General features: G+C 34.6%; 2 long non-coding RNA genes across 2 annotated transcripts; both read left to right on the top strand.

Moving 5' to 3' along the window:
• Window positions 1–3,834: 3,834 nt before the first annotated feature.
• LOC130467159 (uncharacterized) lies at window positions 3,835–7,409 on the top strand. The gene is made up of 4 exons (XR_008927318.1): window positions 3,835–4,159; window positions 4,298–4,559; window positions 5,074–5,138; window positions 6,157–7,409. It is a non-coding gene; the product is annotated as an uncharacterized lncRNA (long non-coding RNA).
• A 3,601-nt stretch (window positions 7,410–11,010) lies between these two features.
• LOC130467158 (uncharacterized) lies at window positions 11,011–14,591 on the top strand. Its single transcript, XR_008927317.1, has 4 exons — window positions 11,011–11,335; window positions 11,480–11,741; window positions 12,256–12,320; window positions 13,339–14,591. It is a non-coding gene; the product is annotated as an uncharacterized lncRNA (long non-coding RNA).
• The last annotated feature ends 202 nt before the right edge of the window (window positions 14,592–14,793 follow it).

Genomic DNA, 14,793 nt, shown 5'->3' with positions numbered 1-14,793 from the left:
ATGTAGGCCAAATAATTTTGATGACTATTTACCACCTCCATATCCCAAATTTAAAACATATTTTATTATTATTATCTTAAAATTGTCATGTGGAGTATATTTTTTTATGAAAACCCAAGTCTAAAATAGTAAAATACAAATCTCTTTAGCAACTCAAAATAGAAAGTTTGGCCAATTGACGAAAAGACGTTTGTACCCTTATTACACTAAGAAGCCAAAACACCTTAAACACCTTCTTCCTCCTTCATCCCCAGCTCCCTTACGTCACGTGTAAATGGCAGAAAATGAAGGTGAATGTCGGTGGACAAATGTCACCCATGCTGGTTGCTCTATCTAACTCACCAAATGCAAAGTACCCGGTTTAACTCTTCTTCTTTAAAAGATCCCATGGTATTCGATTCGGTTGTTTTGCTAAACCATTCACTGATTCACATATATAACCTCATTGGTTACGTAATTATTAGCCTCGGTTCATAGCAAATTAACCCAAACAAAATCGACCTTAAACCACCGCGCGGCCGCTGCCTTCGCCGCCTCTGCAACTTGCGGTCACCACCCTCGAATTCTATCTCTCCACTGACTAATACTACATACGTACGAAAATATCGATCACCATAAGTTGTGCCGATATCGAACCTGCAACCTCCCGCTCTTGCTCAATCTCCTTCTCTCTCCTGAGTTGTTCCGCCACTGTGTACTGTGTACAACCACCATCTCACCGGAGACACCTTCCCGATCACCTGGACACCGCTCTTTTGCCGCCTTATTCAAGCCCAATTCCCTGCTTCTCCTTAAGCTCCCGTTTCCTCTCTTCATGTTGAAGACAATATTTGGGCCTTCTAATTAAAAGTCAAACCGTAATTAATTACATTTTCACTCCACTAATTTTGATAAATTCACATTAATGCCGTATGGATTTAAATATTTTACGAAATGTTACCCGATACGTATTGTACACAACCTCTTAATCACAAGCTCTGTTTGGCAATCACTTTTAATTCAGTAACCTTACTAGACTAATTAAGACTTTAATATTTATACTTCGTATTAATTATACTTTTATATACTTTTATAGCAATTAATTCGGTAATTTATAAATTACAAGAGTATTCAGTTCTTGGAGTTCAGGATGAATGATCCGTCAGAACATGAGTATTAATAGCGATTTCACGTGACATCTATAGATTGAGATGTATTTCAAGGGGAATGTGGATTAATTTGTGGGTGTATAAATTAATCCACATTCCCCTTGTAATGTATTTTAATGAGATTGAGAAATGTGTTTATGGTTAAATTGGAGTATGAGTATGACTAGCTAGATTGTTTATGAAGGATGATTTATGAAGCGGTAGACAAATGTGTTTATAATTAAGTACTACGTATGATTTTACAAAAAAAATGATGCTTAAATGTACTTATAAGTGATTTTATATATGAAGGATCGTTGTTCCAGTGAAGCTCATAATGTTAATGTTTGATTATATTTAAACAATTTTTTATGTGTTTGTAAATAAGATATGATTAAATATCACAGGTAAATTCAGAGCCGATCAACAAAGCTGGATATCAAAATATGTGTCGAAAATTTTTTGGACCCACAAATTCGGATATATCCAAGTCATAAACATGATGTCTATATCATTTTACGTACCACCTTAGTTTGTGCTCACCATAACCAACTTCTACATTATGTAAAAAATATGATACAGTTGTCATGGATGTGAAATGTTCGACCACATTCTCAATGGAAATTATTATTTCACTGATTCTTCTTTTTCCAAAATAACGAAAATTTGTTTTTATTTATTCATTCCATCTCTTTTTATTTTTCCTAACGATTTTTTTTTAAAAAAAAGTCTAACTGTGTGTTTGAATATGGATTTATTTTGAAAAATGAGTGTTTGTCCATTTTCCATGGAGTTAAAAATTCATTTGTTTTTTTTGGTTGTGGGATGTAATGAACTAAATCAAAATGGCTCTTAAAACATCTTCACTTCCTTTCCATGATCGAAGTAGAAGATGATCGTTCAGTTGTCGTCTTGTTATCTCTTTCGGGTCAATTATAAACTCTATTTTGATTTTATTCATAATTATCACTATTACTACTTTAATTATTAAACTATAGTTAATGGATTTTAAACTATTTAATACTTTGGTTTGGGCCGCAATGGTTCCAGTTTGTTAAATGACCATTAACTATTCTATGTGTTTTGAAAGTTAGTTATTTCCGCTGCGTAATTCTGGTAAATAGCTTTAGCCGTTATCACTACAACGGTAATATCTTGGTAATTCTTCCATATTAGTCGGAAAAAGGTAATTATAAATATAAGGAATTATCAGGGTGTTACATAAAATATGAAATTCATAAATAAATCATAAAAATCCTAAATTTAATTCAATCAAAATATAACTTAAATTAATAACATATAATTAAAACATTTAATTTAATTACTTAAGGTTCAAGAAATAAACCAATAAAGAGGAGAGAACGAAGGTGGCAGGCGGTGTGAGGCGCGGTCGGAGGCGGCAGAGTGCACGGCGGCATCGAGGGAGGGGTTGCACGGCTCGGTGGCTGTTGTGCAACAATCGAAGCAAGAGAGTGAGGAGAAGGGCAAGAAAACCAAACCGAAAAAGAAGAGACCCCCGAGGGGAGAGAAGTCATTGTGTGGGTAAACTTTTGGGTTTAGGTGGTTTTTTTGGGCTTAGATATTTTAATTTGGCCAGGATTAGGATTCTTTTTCCAATTTTAAAAGTGTTCGAGTCTAAACCCGATCAGAAATGCTTTTCCAAAACCGATGTGTTTTTATGTTTAAATCGCTTTCGAATTATGATTCTAAAAATGTTTGATTTCATAAATCTTTAAAATATTTAAAATGCATTTGAATAAAATAAATATACATTAAATAAATATATATATATATATTATTTATTTATTTTACTAAAATTCACCAATATAATTTAAATATAATTAATTATACGTAAAAATATATTAATAAACTTTATAAATATACGGGGATTACAAAGCGTATGAATTATCCTCTCAATTTGTCCATCTGTTGTTGGATGGAACGATGTGCTCATTTTCAATGTCGTACCAAAGTTCTTTTGAATGCTCTTCCAGAAGTTTGAAAGAAACCTCAAATCTCTACCTGAAACGATATCCTTAGGAACACCATGTAGTCTCACAACATATTTGATGTAAACTTTAGCAAGTTACTCCATTTTTCAAGTCTCCTTCATTGGTATGAACACTGCCGACTTGGTCAACGAATCCACCACAACCCAAATGGTGTAATTTTCAACATTTGGCTTAGGCAAACAAGTGATGAAGTCCATTGATATACAGTCTCACTTCTAACATGGGATCTCTAATGGTTGAATCTTTCCTTGTGGTCTCCTATGCTCAATCTTGACTTTCTGACAAGTCAAACACTTAGCCACAAAATCTGCCACTTCATTCTTCATCCTAAGTCACCAACAGATCTTCTTCAGAACTTATAAAGCTTGTCACCTCCTAGGAGCACAGAGTATGACATATTGTGGTCTTCTCTCATTAGTTTCTCTTTCAATTCCTCACTCTTTTGAGGTATGCACCACATTCCCTTGTACCTCAAACTTCCATCCATGTGGAACTTGAAATCCGTCTCTTTTCCTTGTAAATCTTTTCCTTGATTCGCTCCAACTGCTGTAATCCCCCGTAATTTTATACATTTTATTAATATATTTTAATGTATAGTTAATTATATTTAAATAGAATTTACGAATTTCAGAAATAAATATGTAATTTACGAATATTTATTTTTATACATTTTAAATATTTCAATGATTTATGAAATCAAAAATAATTTTAGAATTGATGTTGAAAGAATTTGAATTACGAAAACACAATTAAATTTAGAAAACAATCATAACCGATTTTGGATTCAAATACTAAATCTAAATCCTAATTCTAGCCCAATTGGGTGAAGCCCAAATAATAAAACCCAAAAAAATAATTACTCCCTTCTCTTTCAATTTCACGTAAAAAGCAAAAACAAGAAATCAAACCCTTCTCTCTCTCTTTCAACATTCACGTGAAAACCACTCTCAAGCCTCCATTGTTGTTCACGGCCGCCGTCACCACTCACCGGCGACCACCCTCACCGCAGCCTTCACGCCGGTAATCTCTCTCTCTCTCTCTCTCTCTCTCTCTCTCTCTCTCTCTCTCTCTCTCTCTCTCTTGCTTCGTTCTTTCTTTCTTCCCTTTCGTTTCCTTGCTCCCCTCACTCAAAATTCCTGTTTGTGCGAAACACTGCAGTCGCACGCAACCACAACCGACGCCGAGCAGCAGCAGCCGCCGTCGCTGCTCTCCTCCGACGCCCGGCTTCCTCCACCGTCCATCTATTTCGTCGGCGTCGTTCTCTCTCCTCTCTGTTTCGTCACTACTCCACGCTGGCCATCACCACCTTCGGCAACCAGCCCATCCGCAACCACTACGCGCCAGCCGCGTCTCCTGGCTCGCCTAACCACCGCCGCTGCCGCGCCCTGCCGCCCGCCAGCAACTCCTTTCTCCTCTTTTGGTTGTTTCTTGAACCCTAAGCTAAATTATTGTTTTTAATTACGTTTTAATAATTTAATTTATGTTTCTTGAATTAAATTTATGATTTTTATGATTAAGCTATGAATTTTCAGATTATATATTTTGATTAATTAATAATTTAATTTTCAGATTATATAATTGGATTGAAATAAGAATTTTAATTATTAAAGCATGAATTTTAAGTTTTAATAGTTTTAAAATCATAGTAGGATGATTATAAGTTATTAAAGTTATTGTTTTTATGATTTCAAACATGTTAATTATGGTTTGGGGTAGTTTGAAATTAGTTATATTGCTGGAATTTAAAGTATGATGCTTTGAAGAGTTTTCAACGAATTTCAATAATTAATATAATAATTATGATGCTAGGAAATTAAATATTCAAGTTTTGATATTGGGAAACGTTCTAATTATGTTTAAGAAGGGTTTGAAGCTCCCTAATGTTGCTGAAAATTCAATATGAATTGATATGAGTCTATATTGGTTGTTGTTAGGTGGAGAATTCTCTTTAGGCAACTTTTGAAAGTGTTAAAGTGGCCTATCAGTTTGTTTACACAAGGTACGTACATACCTGTGTGCTTGGAATGTGTGCTAATTGTTGAAACCATGTTGAATCTTGTTGTTAAACTTGGTTATGTTGATATTATTGTTGAACTTGGTGATGTTGATATTATGGACGAACTGGGTTATATTGAATGTGCATGTTTAATACTGTTGGGCAAACCTATTGAACGTATTTTGCACTATAAGAACTGTAACATGTTAGTATGGATGTTTGATACAAACATGTTGGTTGGGAACACTAGATTATTCTATATGATTGGGTTGGATCGATTGGTCGTTGTTCCCTTTCTATCTTTTCACTACTTTATAAGGGCGGAGGACCTTGTTTAGTAAGTTGAAACTTTATGCCCATATACAGGGTTGCTCATGGTTAAAGGAAAGGTTGGTTAAGTTGGAATGAGTCTTGATTGATGCTTTTATGATCACTTACTTAATTCCAAGATAAAAACAGTTGTGAACAAATGTGAATTGTCTGTCTTATGTAATGGTTGAGTCATAACGGAATCTCAATTTATAAATCATGTAAAGTGAAACTGAATAGCAATAGCTTTAGACTGTGCACGTCTGAAGTGACGGACAAACAGGAGTTGGGGTTCATGGTGGTAGCCCATGGCCTTTTCTGGGACCGGATTGATCACCGTGTCCTATTTTTATTTAAACGTTCCTCGATATCGCAGGTCAATGAGGTTACGGAGTCGCGCCCGTACCTCGTCTTCCTTAGTGAAGACTTCTGGATGGTCAACTCGGTCCATTGTCTATTTCAACTAAAATAATATTATGGTTATTAAGCCTAGCTTAGTCTAGTCAAGTATAGTCGTCAAATTATTATGTTTTGTCTGTCCTTACTTATATTTATTAGTATCATGTTAGGGTTGTTGGTTTGATAGTATCATGCTAGGATTGTTGTTGTTTTAATATGTAGTACTCAGCTTTGCTGATTACGTGCTTTGTTTGTGTGTGTTGATCATGGCTATGCCTTATTGATCCTGTGATGACCCATCTTTGGTGAGCAGTCTCTAAGGATCAATAAGCGTTGCCCATCTACAGGTTTGAAGATGATGCATCATTGGGATCGGGATTAGAGAGCTTGTAGTTCTATTCGTTTAATTAAGTGATTTAATTTGTTAACTTGGATTTGAAATTTGTCGTACTATTCGTATTTCCTTAATTCAGTTAATTGGTTCGGACCTAATATGTAATAGATTATTTATGAACCTAAAAGTTATTTTTATGTTTTCCGCTGCAAAATTCTGAATAAGCCGTAACGTTTTCACACGGGCGATAATGCCTTGATAATTCTCTACGTTTTATATTAAAAGGTTATTTTAGAAAAGAGGGAATTGTCGGGGTGTTACAAAGTGGTATCTAGAAGCTAAGGTTTTACTTTAATAAATTTTAGGCGCCTAACTATCTAGTAATTTAAAATCAATTTCTTAAAAATCGAGCTTCTACGTATTATAGTGTTCAAAAATTGGTACTTTTTTTTGGGGGACCAAATTAATTTTATTTGTTTGAAAGTATATATTAATATTTCTTATTTAAGTTCGAAATTAACTTATTTATTTTAAACTTTGCGTTTATTCGAATTAAGTACGTTCTTTTTCTTTTCGAATTTAATTAAATATATCCGAAATATATACATATAAAAAAAATAAAAAAAAAATAAAAAAAAAATAATAATAAAAAAAAAAGTTCTTTATTTATTCGTTTAATAAAAAAAAAAATTTTACTAAATTTTCTTATTTTATTCTTTAAAATTCTTCAATGTTTGACCTATTATGATTTATTATGAGAGATGGGTAATATAGGAAAGGGCATATAGGATAGAATTATATGTGCATTAGTAGTTAATTGCTAGCATAAGAAGTTAATTGTTACGTGCATATGCTAAATGTTTAAGTGTTGCATTTAAATGTGCATAGAAATTGTTTGATTCCACCAAACTTATCGTTTTATTGAACTTTGGTTATGGTTTGGTTGGGAAATTGTTAGTGAGACTTTAAGTTGTTTCTTTTAGGAATAAAATGTGGCTTTCCAAGTACACCACCATAGGATTCCAAGTCGTGTTTGGATATGATTATTTTGCTAAGATACAAGACCAACCCACCTTAACGAGAAAAGATATCATAGAATCCACTATTGTTCATTGCTTACCTAACCAAATGTCATACCTAGGACTCAAATATATGTTTAAAGACATGCATTCTCATTATGGAACACCAAATTCGGCTAAGTATGGCACTAGGATGGTAGTTCGAGATGCGACTCAGAGATTATGACCACCACTATTGAGGTAGCAGAAAGTGGATTAATAAGGGTAAAGACATAGGGAATCATGCTTGGGATGCCGTTACAGAAGAACCTATGGGAATAAGTGTAAATAATGACCTAGAAGAAAATGATGTTGCTGTGGAGAATGAGAATGTAGGTGTTGAGGCAGAGAATCCTAACCTAGTGGCCCATGAGCCAACCATTGAATTTCTAGTGATTCAGATGCATAGCTCGAAAGTGAACAGGAGGTGGCAAGTGAGCCTAATCAAGATAAAGATATGGAAGAAGATGAAGACCCTGGAGAAGAGTTTGATGATTTTGAGATCTAAATTTCACTCCGCAAGTTTCAGGAGCAATGGATAGGCAAGAGGCCACAAATATTTTGAAGTCATAAATAGTTAATTAGCTCTTTTATGTTTTAAAGAATAAGTAGCGAAGCTACAACAGTTTAAAGTTAAAGTTTATTGAAGTTTGAAATGTTCTTTATTATTTTCAAGGATGTAATAAACCTTTATAGAGTTAGCAATAGAAGTTAAAGTATTCATTTCCAGTTTGAGAATTCCATTATTCGCCAACAATAGTTTATGTTTGTGTCATAGAACCTTTATGTTAATTTGAGGACAAGTGTGTTATTATGGTTTAGAAATTGTTATTAACATTCTTTTGAGGAATAGAGTTAGATTATTGATAATCCAAATGATCATGAGTTTATTTTGGGCACCCGAATGGGAATATTATTACTTATTTGTTGTGATTGAACTTCCATTCATTGGTTTTCAAATTGTATGTCCTTGATGGGGATATTTTCTTGAATGAGTGACGATGATTGCTCTATTATTGGTGTACATTCTTGAATAAGTGTTTGTTGATGCGATTTCTATGATCAAATCTAAATTTCTTTCGTAGAGGGGACATATGAGTTATTTTAGGTCGCACACTAGAATGTCAAGCAATAGTGAGTTAGTTGCTACTATTCGCCTTTTGGCGGGAAGACTGGCTGAAGAGAGAACTGAGCGTCCTGATTCTACTGGGGACATGTTTGAGAGACTAACCAAAGTTAAGCCACCATACTTTAAGAAGCAAGCTGATCCTACCTTTTTAGAGAACTGGGTTAGAGAGTTTGAGAAACTGTTTGGGGATGTGAACTGTCTTGAGAACAGGAGAGTGGGTCAAGTTGTACTGTACTTGGAAGATGAGGCTGATTTATGGTGGAGAGAAAATGGGGTTAGACTTAGCGCTGTTGAGATATTCAATTGGGCTTCGTTGTTACTGCCTTAAGGAAACTCCTTTAATGAGAAAGCAAAAGGCACAATAATTGATAAACCTCGTGATGGGATTGGCTAAATTTGTACAAGGCTAAGATAGACGTACTGTGGAATTCAGAAAGTAAATTTAAGGAACCATATTGGAAGATTGACCTCGTATAGATGTTTTGAGAAGTCCAAAAACCTTTAGTTTTTTTTTCTGTAATGCAAGTGAGGACTTGATGAATAAGGAGTGTGAACTATTTTTCTGCAGTGTGTTAGAAGTGGGTAAAGAAGTTGGAGTGGAAATCAAGGATGTAATTGCCATTGTGAGTGGATTCATTGATGTGTTTCCGAGTGAAATTGCAAGTATGTTACCAGCTAGAGCATTTGAGTTCACTATAGAGTTAAATCCTGAAACGACACCTATAAATGATCTAATTAGGACACAATCGCAATAGTTGTTTCGTTAAGGAGTATGTTAGGCCTAGTGCGTCACCGTGAGGAGCTCATGTGTTGTTTATTAAGGAGAAAGATAAGAGTATGGAATTATGCATCGAATTTAGGGAGCTAAACTCCAAGTATCATTTGCCTAGAATAGATGACATATTGGATCAATGAATTGGGCGAGTGTGTTCTCGAAGACTGATTTGTGTTTGAAGTATCACCAATTGAGGATAGCTGATAAGGGACTAAGACCTCATTAGGACTCGTTATTGTCATTATGGGTTTAGAATAATGTCTTTTGGGTTAACCAATGCACCTACCATAATTATGGATTTGATGGATAAGATTTTCTACGAATTTCGAATTAAGTTCGATATTATGTTATTGATGATATCCCGATTTGTTCAAGGAATGAGAAAGAGCATGACAAACACTTGAGAATTACTTGGAGACGCTTAGAAAGAATCTAGTTTTATTAAATGAAGTATACAAATCTTGAAGTCATATGTGTATAAGTGACACCGACGGAAAAGTAAAGGACTAAATTGATTGAGAGCTATGTTACGTAAGGGAGTAAATTTAAGAGAAAATTTGAGTGATCCAGGATCGTTAGAAATCATTTGTTGTCTTGAAAAGATGGTAATGTATGAATTAGTGAAAGTGCTAAGATTTAAGCCCAAGAGTTATACATCCATGAAAGCCGTAATGAGGATCACTAGAAAGAGAAAGCTGAGTAGAAGGAGTTTCTGTAGATCCTACTAAGAATCAAGTTGTGAGTGAGTGACCAACTCCAAAGGAACGTGTCTGATATCCGAAGTTTCCTAGGCCTAGCTGACTATTATAGGGAGTTTGTGAAAGATTTTCGAACAAAGAAAAACCAAGGACCAACTTGTTGAAAAAGGAATCGAAATTCAAGTGGAGTGAGAAATGTGAAGAAGCTTTCCAGATGTTAAAGGAATGTTTGACCTCCGCACCTGTCGTCACGACAATTGAAACCTTATGAAATCAATTACCCTACCCTTGATCTAGAGTTAGTTGTTATTGTGTTCACTTTGAATGATTTGGAGACATTATCTTTATGGGGCAACATTTGAGATCCTCACCATAAAAGTCTGAAGCTTTGGCAAAAAGGTCTAGTGAATCTTGGGGGCGACATTGAAAATGAGTACTGCTTTCCACCTGCGATCGATGGACAAACTGAGATTACTAACGGAAAATATGTTGAGATCCTGTGTTGTTGACTTTAAGGGTAATTGGGAAGACCATCTAAATTCGATTGAATTTCTTGCAACAATAGTTACTATGTGAGCTTTAAGATACCACCTATTGAGGCATTGTGTGGAAAGAAGTGTAGAAATCCCACTTGCTACGATTTTAGTGGAAATATAGCGTTGGGGAAATGATTCGATGAAGTAGAAATATCCAAAGTTATTCCTTGAGATGAGTTACGAGGGCGTAACTCGTTTTCTTTAAGGGGGGTAGAATGCGATAGAAATTCGCGCTTTTTACCTATTTTTATGGTATTTATATGCATTTTTATGCTTATTTTTAGCAACTTATTCATGCTGATGCAAAGTACATAGATTCTCCGCATAAGAAAATGTGTTCGTGAATATTACAAGTAACTTTAAGTTGGCAAAAGAGTGCACATGAGTGGCACAAGTACTTCTCCAATAGGAATAAGTTGAAAACTTTTGAAAAATGTGTGAATTTTCGGGTCAAGTTTCGGGACGAAACTTCTTTTAAGAGGGGTAGATTGTAATCCCCCGTAATTTTATACATTTTATTAATATATTTTAATGTATAGTTAATTATATTTAAATAGAATTTACGAATTTCAGAAATAAATATGTAATTTACGAATATTTATTTTTATACATTTTAAATATTTCAATGATTTATGAAATCAAAAATAATTTTAGAATTGATGTTGAAAGAATTTGAATTACGAAAACACAATTAAATTTAGAAAACAATCATAACCGATTTTGGATTCAAATACTAAATCTAAATCCTAATTCTAGCCCAATTGGGTGAAGCCCAAATAATAAAACCCAAAAAAATAATTACTCCCTTCTCTTTCAATTTCACGTAAAAAGCAAAAACAAGAAATCAAACCCTTCTCTCTCTCTTTCAACATTCACGTGAAAACCACTCTCAAGCCTCCATTGTTGTTCACGGCCGCCGTCACCACTCACCGGCGACCACCCTCACCGCAGCCTTCACGCCGGTAATCTCTCTCTCTCTCTCTCTCTCTCTCTCTCTCTCTCTCTCTCTCTCTCTCTCTCTCTCTCTCTTGCTTCGTTCTTTCTTTCTTCCCTTTCGTTTCCTTGCTCCCCTCACTCAAAATTCCTGTTTGTGCGAAACACTGCAGTCGCACGCAACCACAACCGACGCCGAGCAGCAGCAGCCGCCGTCGCTGCTCTCCTCCGACGCCCGGCTTCCTCCACCGTCCATCTATTTCGTCGGCGTCGTTCTCTCTCCTCTCTGTTTCGTCACTACTCCACGCTGGCCATCACCACCTTCGGCAACCAGCCCATCCGCAACCACTACGCGCCAGCCGCGTCTCCTGGCTCGCCTAACCACCGCCGCTGCCGCGCCCTGCCGCCCGCCAGCAACTCCTTTCTCCTCTTTTGGTTGTTTCTTGAACCCTAAGCTAAATTATTGTTTTTAATTACGTTTTAATAATTTAATTTATGTTTCTTGAATTAAATTTATGATTTTTATGATTAAGCTATGAATTTTCAGATTATATATTTTGATTAATTAATAATTTAATTTTCAGATTATATAATTGGATTGAAATAAGAATTTTAATTATTAAAGCATGAATTTTAAGTTTTAATAGTTTTAAAATCATAGTAGGATGATTATAAGTTATTAAAGTTATTGTTTTTATGATTTCAAACATGTTAATTATGGTTTGGGGTAGTTTGAAATTAGTTATATTGCTGGAATTTAAAGTATGATGCTTTGAAGAGTTTTCAACGAATTTCAATAATTAATATAATAATTATGATGCTAGGAAATTAAATATTCAAGTTTTGATATTGGGAAACGTTCTAATTATGTTTAAGAAGGGTTTGAAGCTCCCTAATGTTGCTGAAAATTCAATATGAATTGATATGAGTCTATATTGGTTGTTGTTAGGTGGAGAATTCTCTTTAGGCAACTTTTGAAAGTGTTAAAGTGGCCTATCAGTTTGTTTACACAAGGTACGTACATACCTGTGTGCTTGGAATGTGTGCTAATTGTTGAAACCATGTTGAATCTTGTTGTTAAACTTGGTTATGTTGATATTATTGTTGAACTTGGTGATGTTGATATTATGGACGAACTGGGTTATATTGAATGTGCATGTTTAATACTGTTGGGCAAACCTATTGAACGTATTTTGCACTATAAGAACTGTAACATGTTAGTATGGATGTTTGATACAAACATGTTGGTTGGGAACACTAGATTATTCTATATGATTGGGTTGGATCGATTGGTCGTTGTTCCCTTTCTATCTTTTCACTACTTTATAAGGGCGGAGGACCTTGTTTAGTAAGTTGAAACTTTATGCCCATATACAGGGTTGCTCATGGTTAAAGGAAAGGTTGGTTAAGTTGGAATGAGTCTTGATTGATGCTTTTATGATCACTTACTTAATTCCAAGATAAAAACAGTTGTGAACAAATGTGAATTGTCTGTCTTATGTAATGGTTGAGTCATAACGGAATCTCAATTTATAAATCATGTAAAGTGAAACTGAATAGCAATAGCTTTAGACTGTGCACGTCTGAAGTGACGGACAAACAGGAGTTGGGGTTCATGGTGGTAGCCCATGGCCTTTTCTGGGACCGGATTGATCACCGTGTCCTATTTTTATTTAAACGTTCCTCGATATCGCAGGTCAATGAGGTTACGGAGTCGCGCCCGTACCTCGTCTTCCTTAGTGAAGACTTCTGGATGGTCAACTCGGTCCATTGTCTATTTCAACTAAAATAATATTATGGTTATTAAGCCTAGCTTAGTCTAGTCAAGTATAGTCGTCAAATTATTATGTTTTGTCTGTCCTTACTTATATTTATTAGTATCATGTTAGGGTTGTTGGTTTGATAGTATCATGCTAGGATTGTTGTTGTTTTAATATGTAGTACTCAGCTTTGCTGATTACGTGCTTTGTTTGTGTGTGTTGATCATGGCTATGCCTTATTGATCCTGTGATGACCCATCTTTGGTGAGCAGTCTCTAAGGATCAATAAGCGTTGCCCATCTACAGGTTTGAAGATGATGCATCATTGGGATCGGGATTAGAGAGCTTGTAGTTCTATTCGTTTAATTAAGTGATTTAATTTGTTAACTTGGATTTGAAATTTGTCGTACTATTCGTATTTCCTTAATTCAGTTAATTGGTTCGGACCTAATATGTAATAGATTATTTATGAACCTAAAAGTTATTTTTATGTTTTCCGCTGCAAAATTCTGAATAAGCCGTAACGTTTTCACACGGGCGATAATGCCTTGATAATTCTCTACGTTTTATATTAAAAGGTTATTTTAGAAAAGAGGGAATTGTCGGGGTGTTACAAAGTGGTATCTAGAAGCTAAGGTTTTACTTTAATAAATTTTAGGCGCCTAACTATCTAGTAATTTAAAATCAATTTCTTAAAAATCGAGCTTCTACGTATTATAGTGTTCAAAAATTGGTACTTTTTTTTGGGGGACCAAATTAATTTTATTTGTTTGAAAGTATATATTAATATTTCTTATTTAAGTTCGAAATTAACTTATTTATTTTAAACTTTGCGTTTATTCGAATTAAGTACGTTCTTTTTCTTTTCGAATTTAATTAAATATATCCGAAATATATACATATAAAAAAAATAAAAAAAAAATAAAAAAAAAATAATAATAAAAAAAAAAGTTCTTTATTTATTCGTTTAATAAAAAAAAAAATTTTACTAAATTTTCTTATTTTATTCTTTAAAATTCTTCAATGTTTGACCTATTATGATTTATTATGAGAGATGGGTAATATAGGAAAGGGCATATAGGATAGAATTATATGTGCATTAGTAGTTAATTGCTAGCATAAGAAGTTAATTGTTACGTGCATATGCTAAATGTTTAAGTGTTGCATTTAAATGTGCATAGAAATTGTTTGATTCCACCAAACTTATCGTTTTATTGAACTTTGGTTATGGTTTGGTTGGGAAATTGTTAGTGAGACTTTAAGTTGTTTCTTTTAGGAATAAAATGTGGCTTTCCAAGTACACCACCATAGGATTCCAAGTCGTGTTTGGATATGATTATTTTGCTAAGATACAAGACCAACCCACCTTAACGAGAAAAGATATCATAGAATCCACTATTGTTCATTGCTTACCTAACCAAATGTCATACCTAGGACTCAAATATATGTTTAAAGACATGCATTCTCATTATGGAACACCAAATTCGGCTAAGTATGGCACTAGGATGGTAGTTCGAGATGCGACTCAGAGATTATGACCACCACTATTGAGGTAGCAGAAAGTGGATTAATAAGGGTAAAGACATAGGGAATCATGCTTGGGATGCCGTTACAGAAGAACCTATGGGAATAAGTGTAAATAATGACCTAGAAGAAAATGATGTTGCTGTGGAGAATGAGAATGTAGGTGTTGAGGCAGAGAATCCTAACCTAGTGGCCCATGAGCC

Source organism: Spinacia oleracea, chromosome 2 (assembly GCF_020520425.1).
Source record: "Spinacia oleracea cultivar Varoflay chromosome 2, BTI_SOV_V1, whole genome shotgun sequence".
Taxonomy (NCBI): Eukaryota; Viridiplantae; Streptophyta; class Magnoliopsida; order Caryophyllales; family Amaranthaceae; genus Spinacia; species Spinacia oleracea.
The sequence above is the reverse complement of the archived record's forward strand: the minus strand, read 5'-3'. Positions and strand labels throughout refer to the sequence as shown.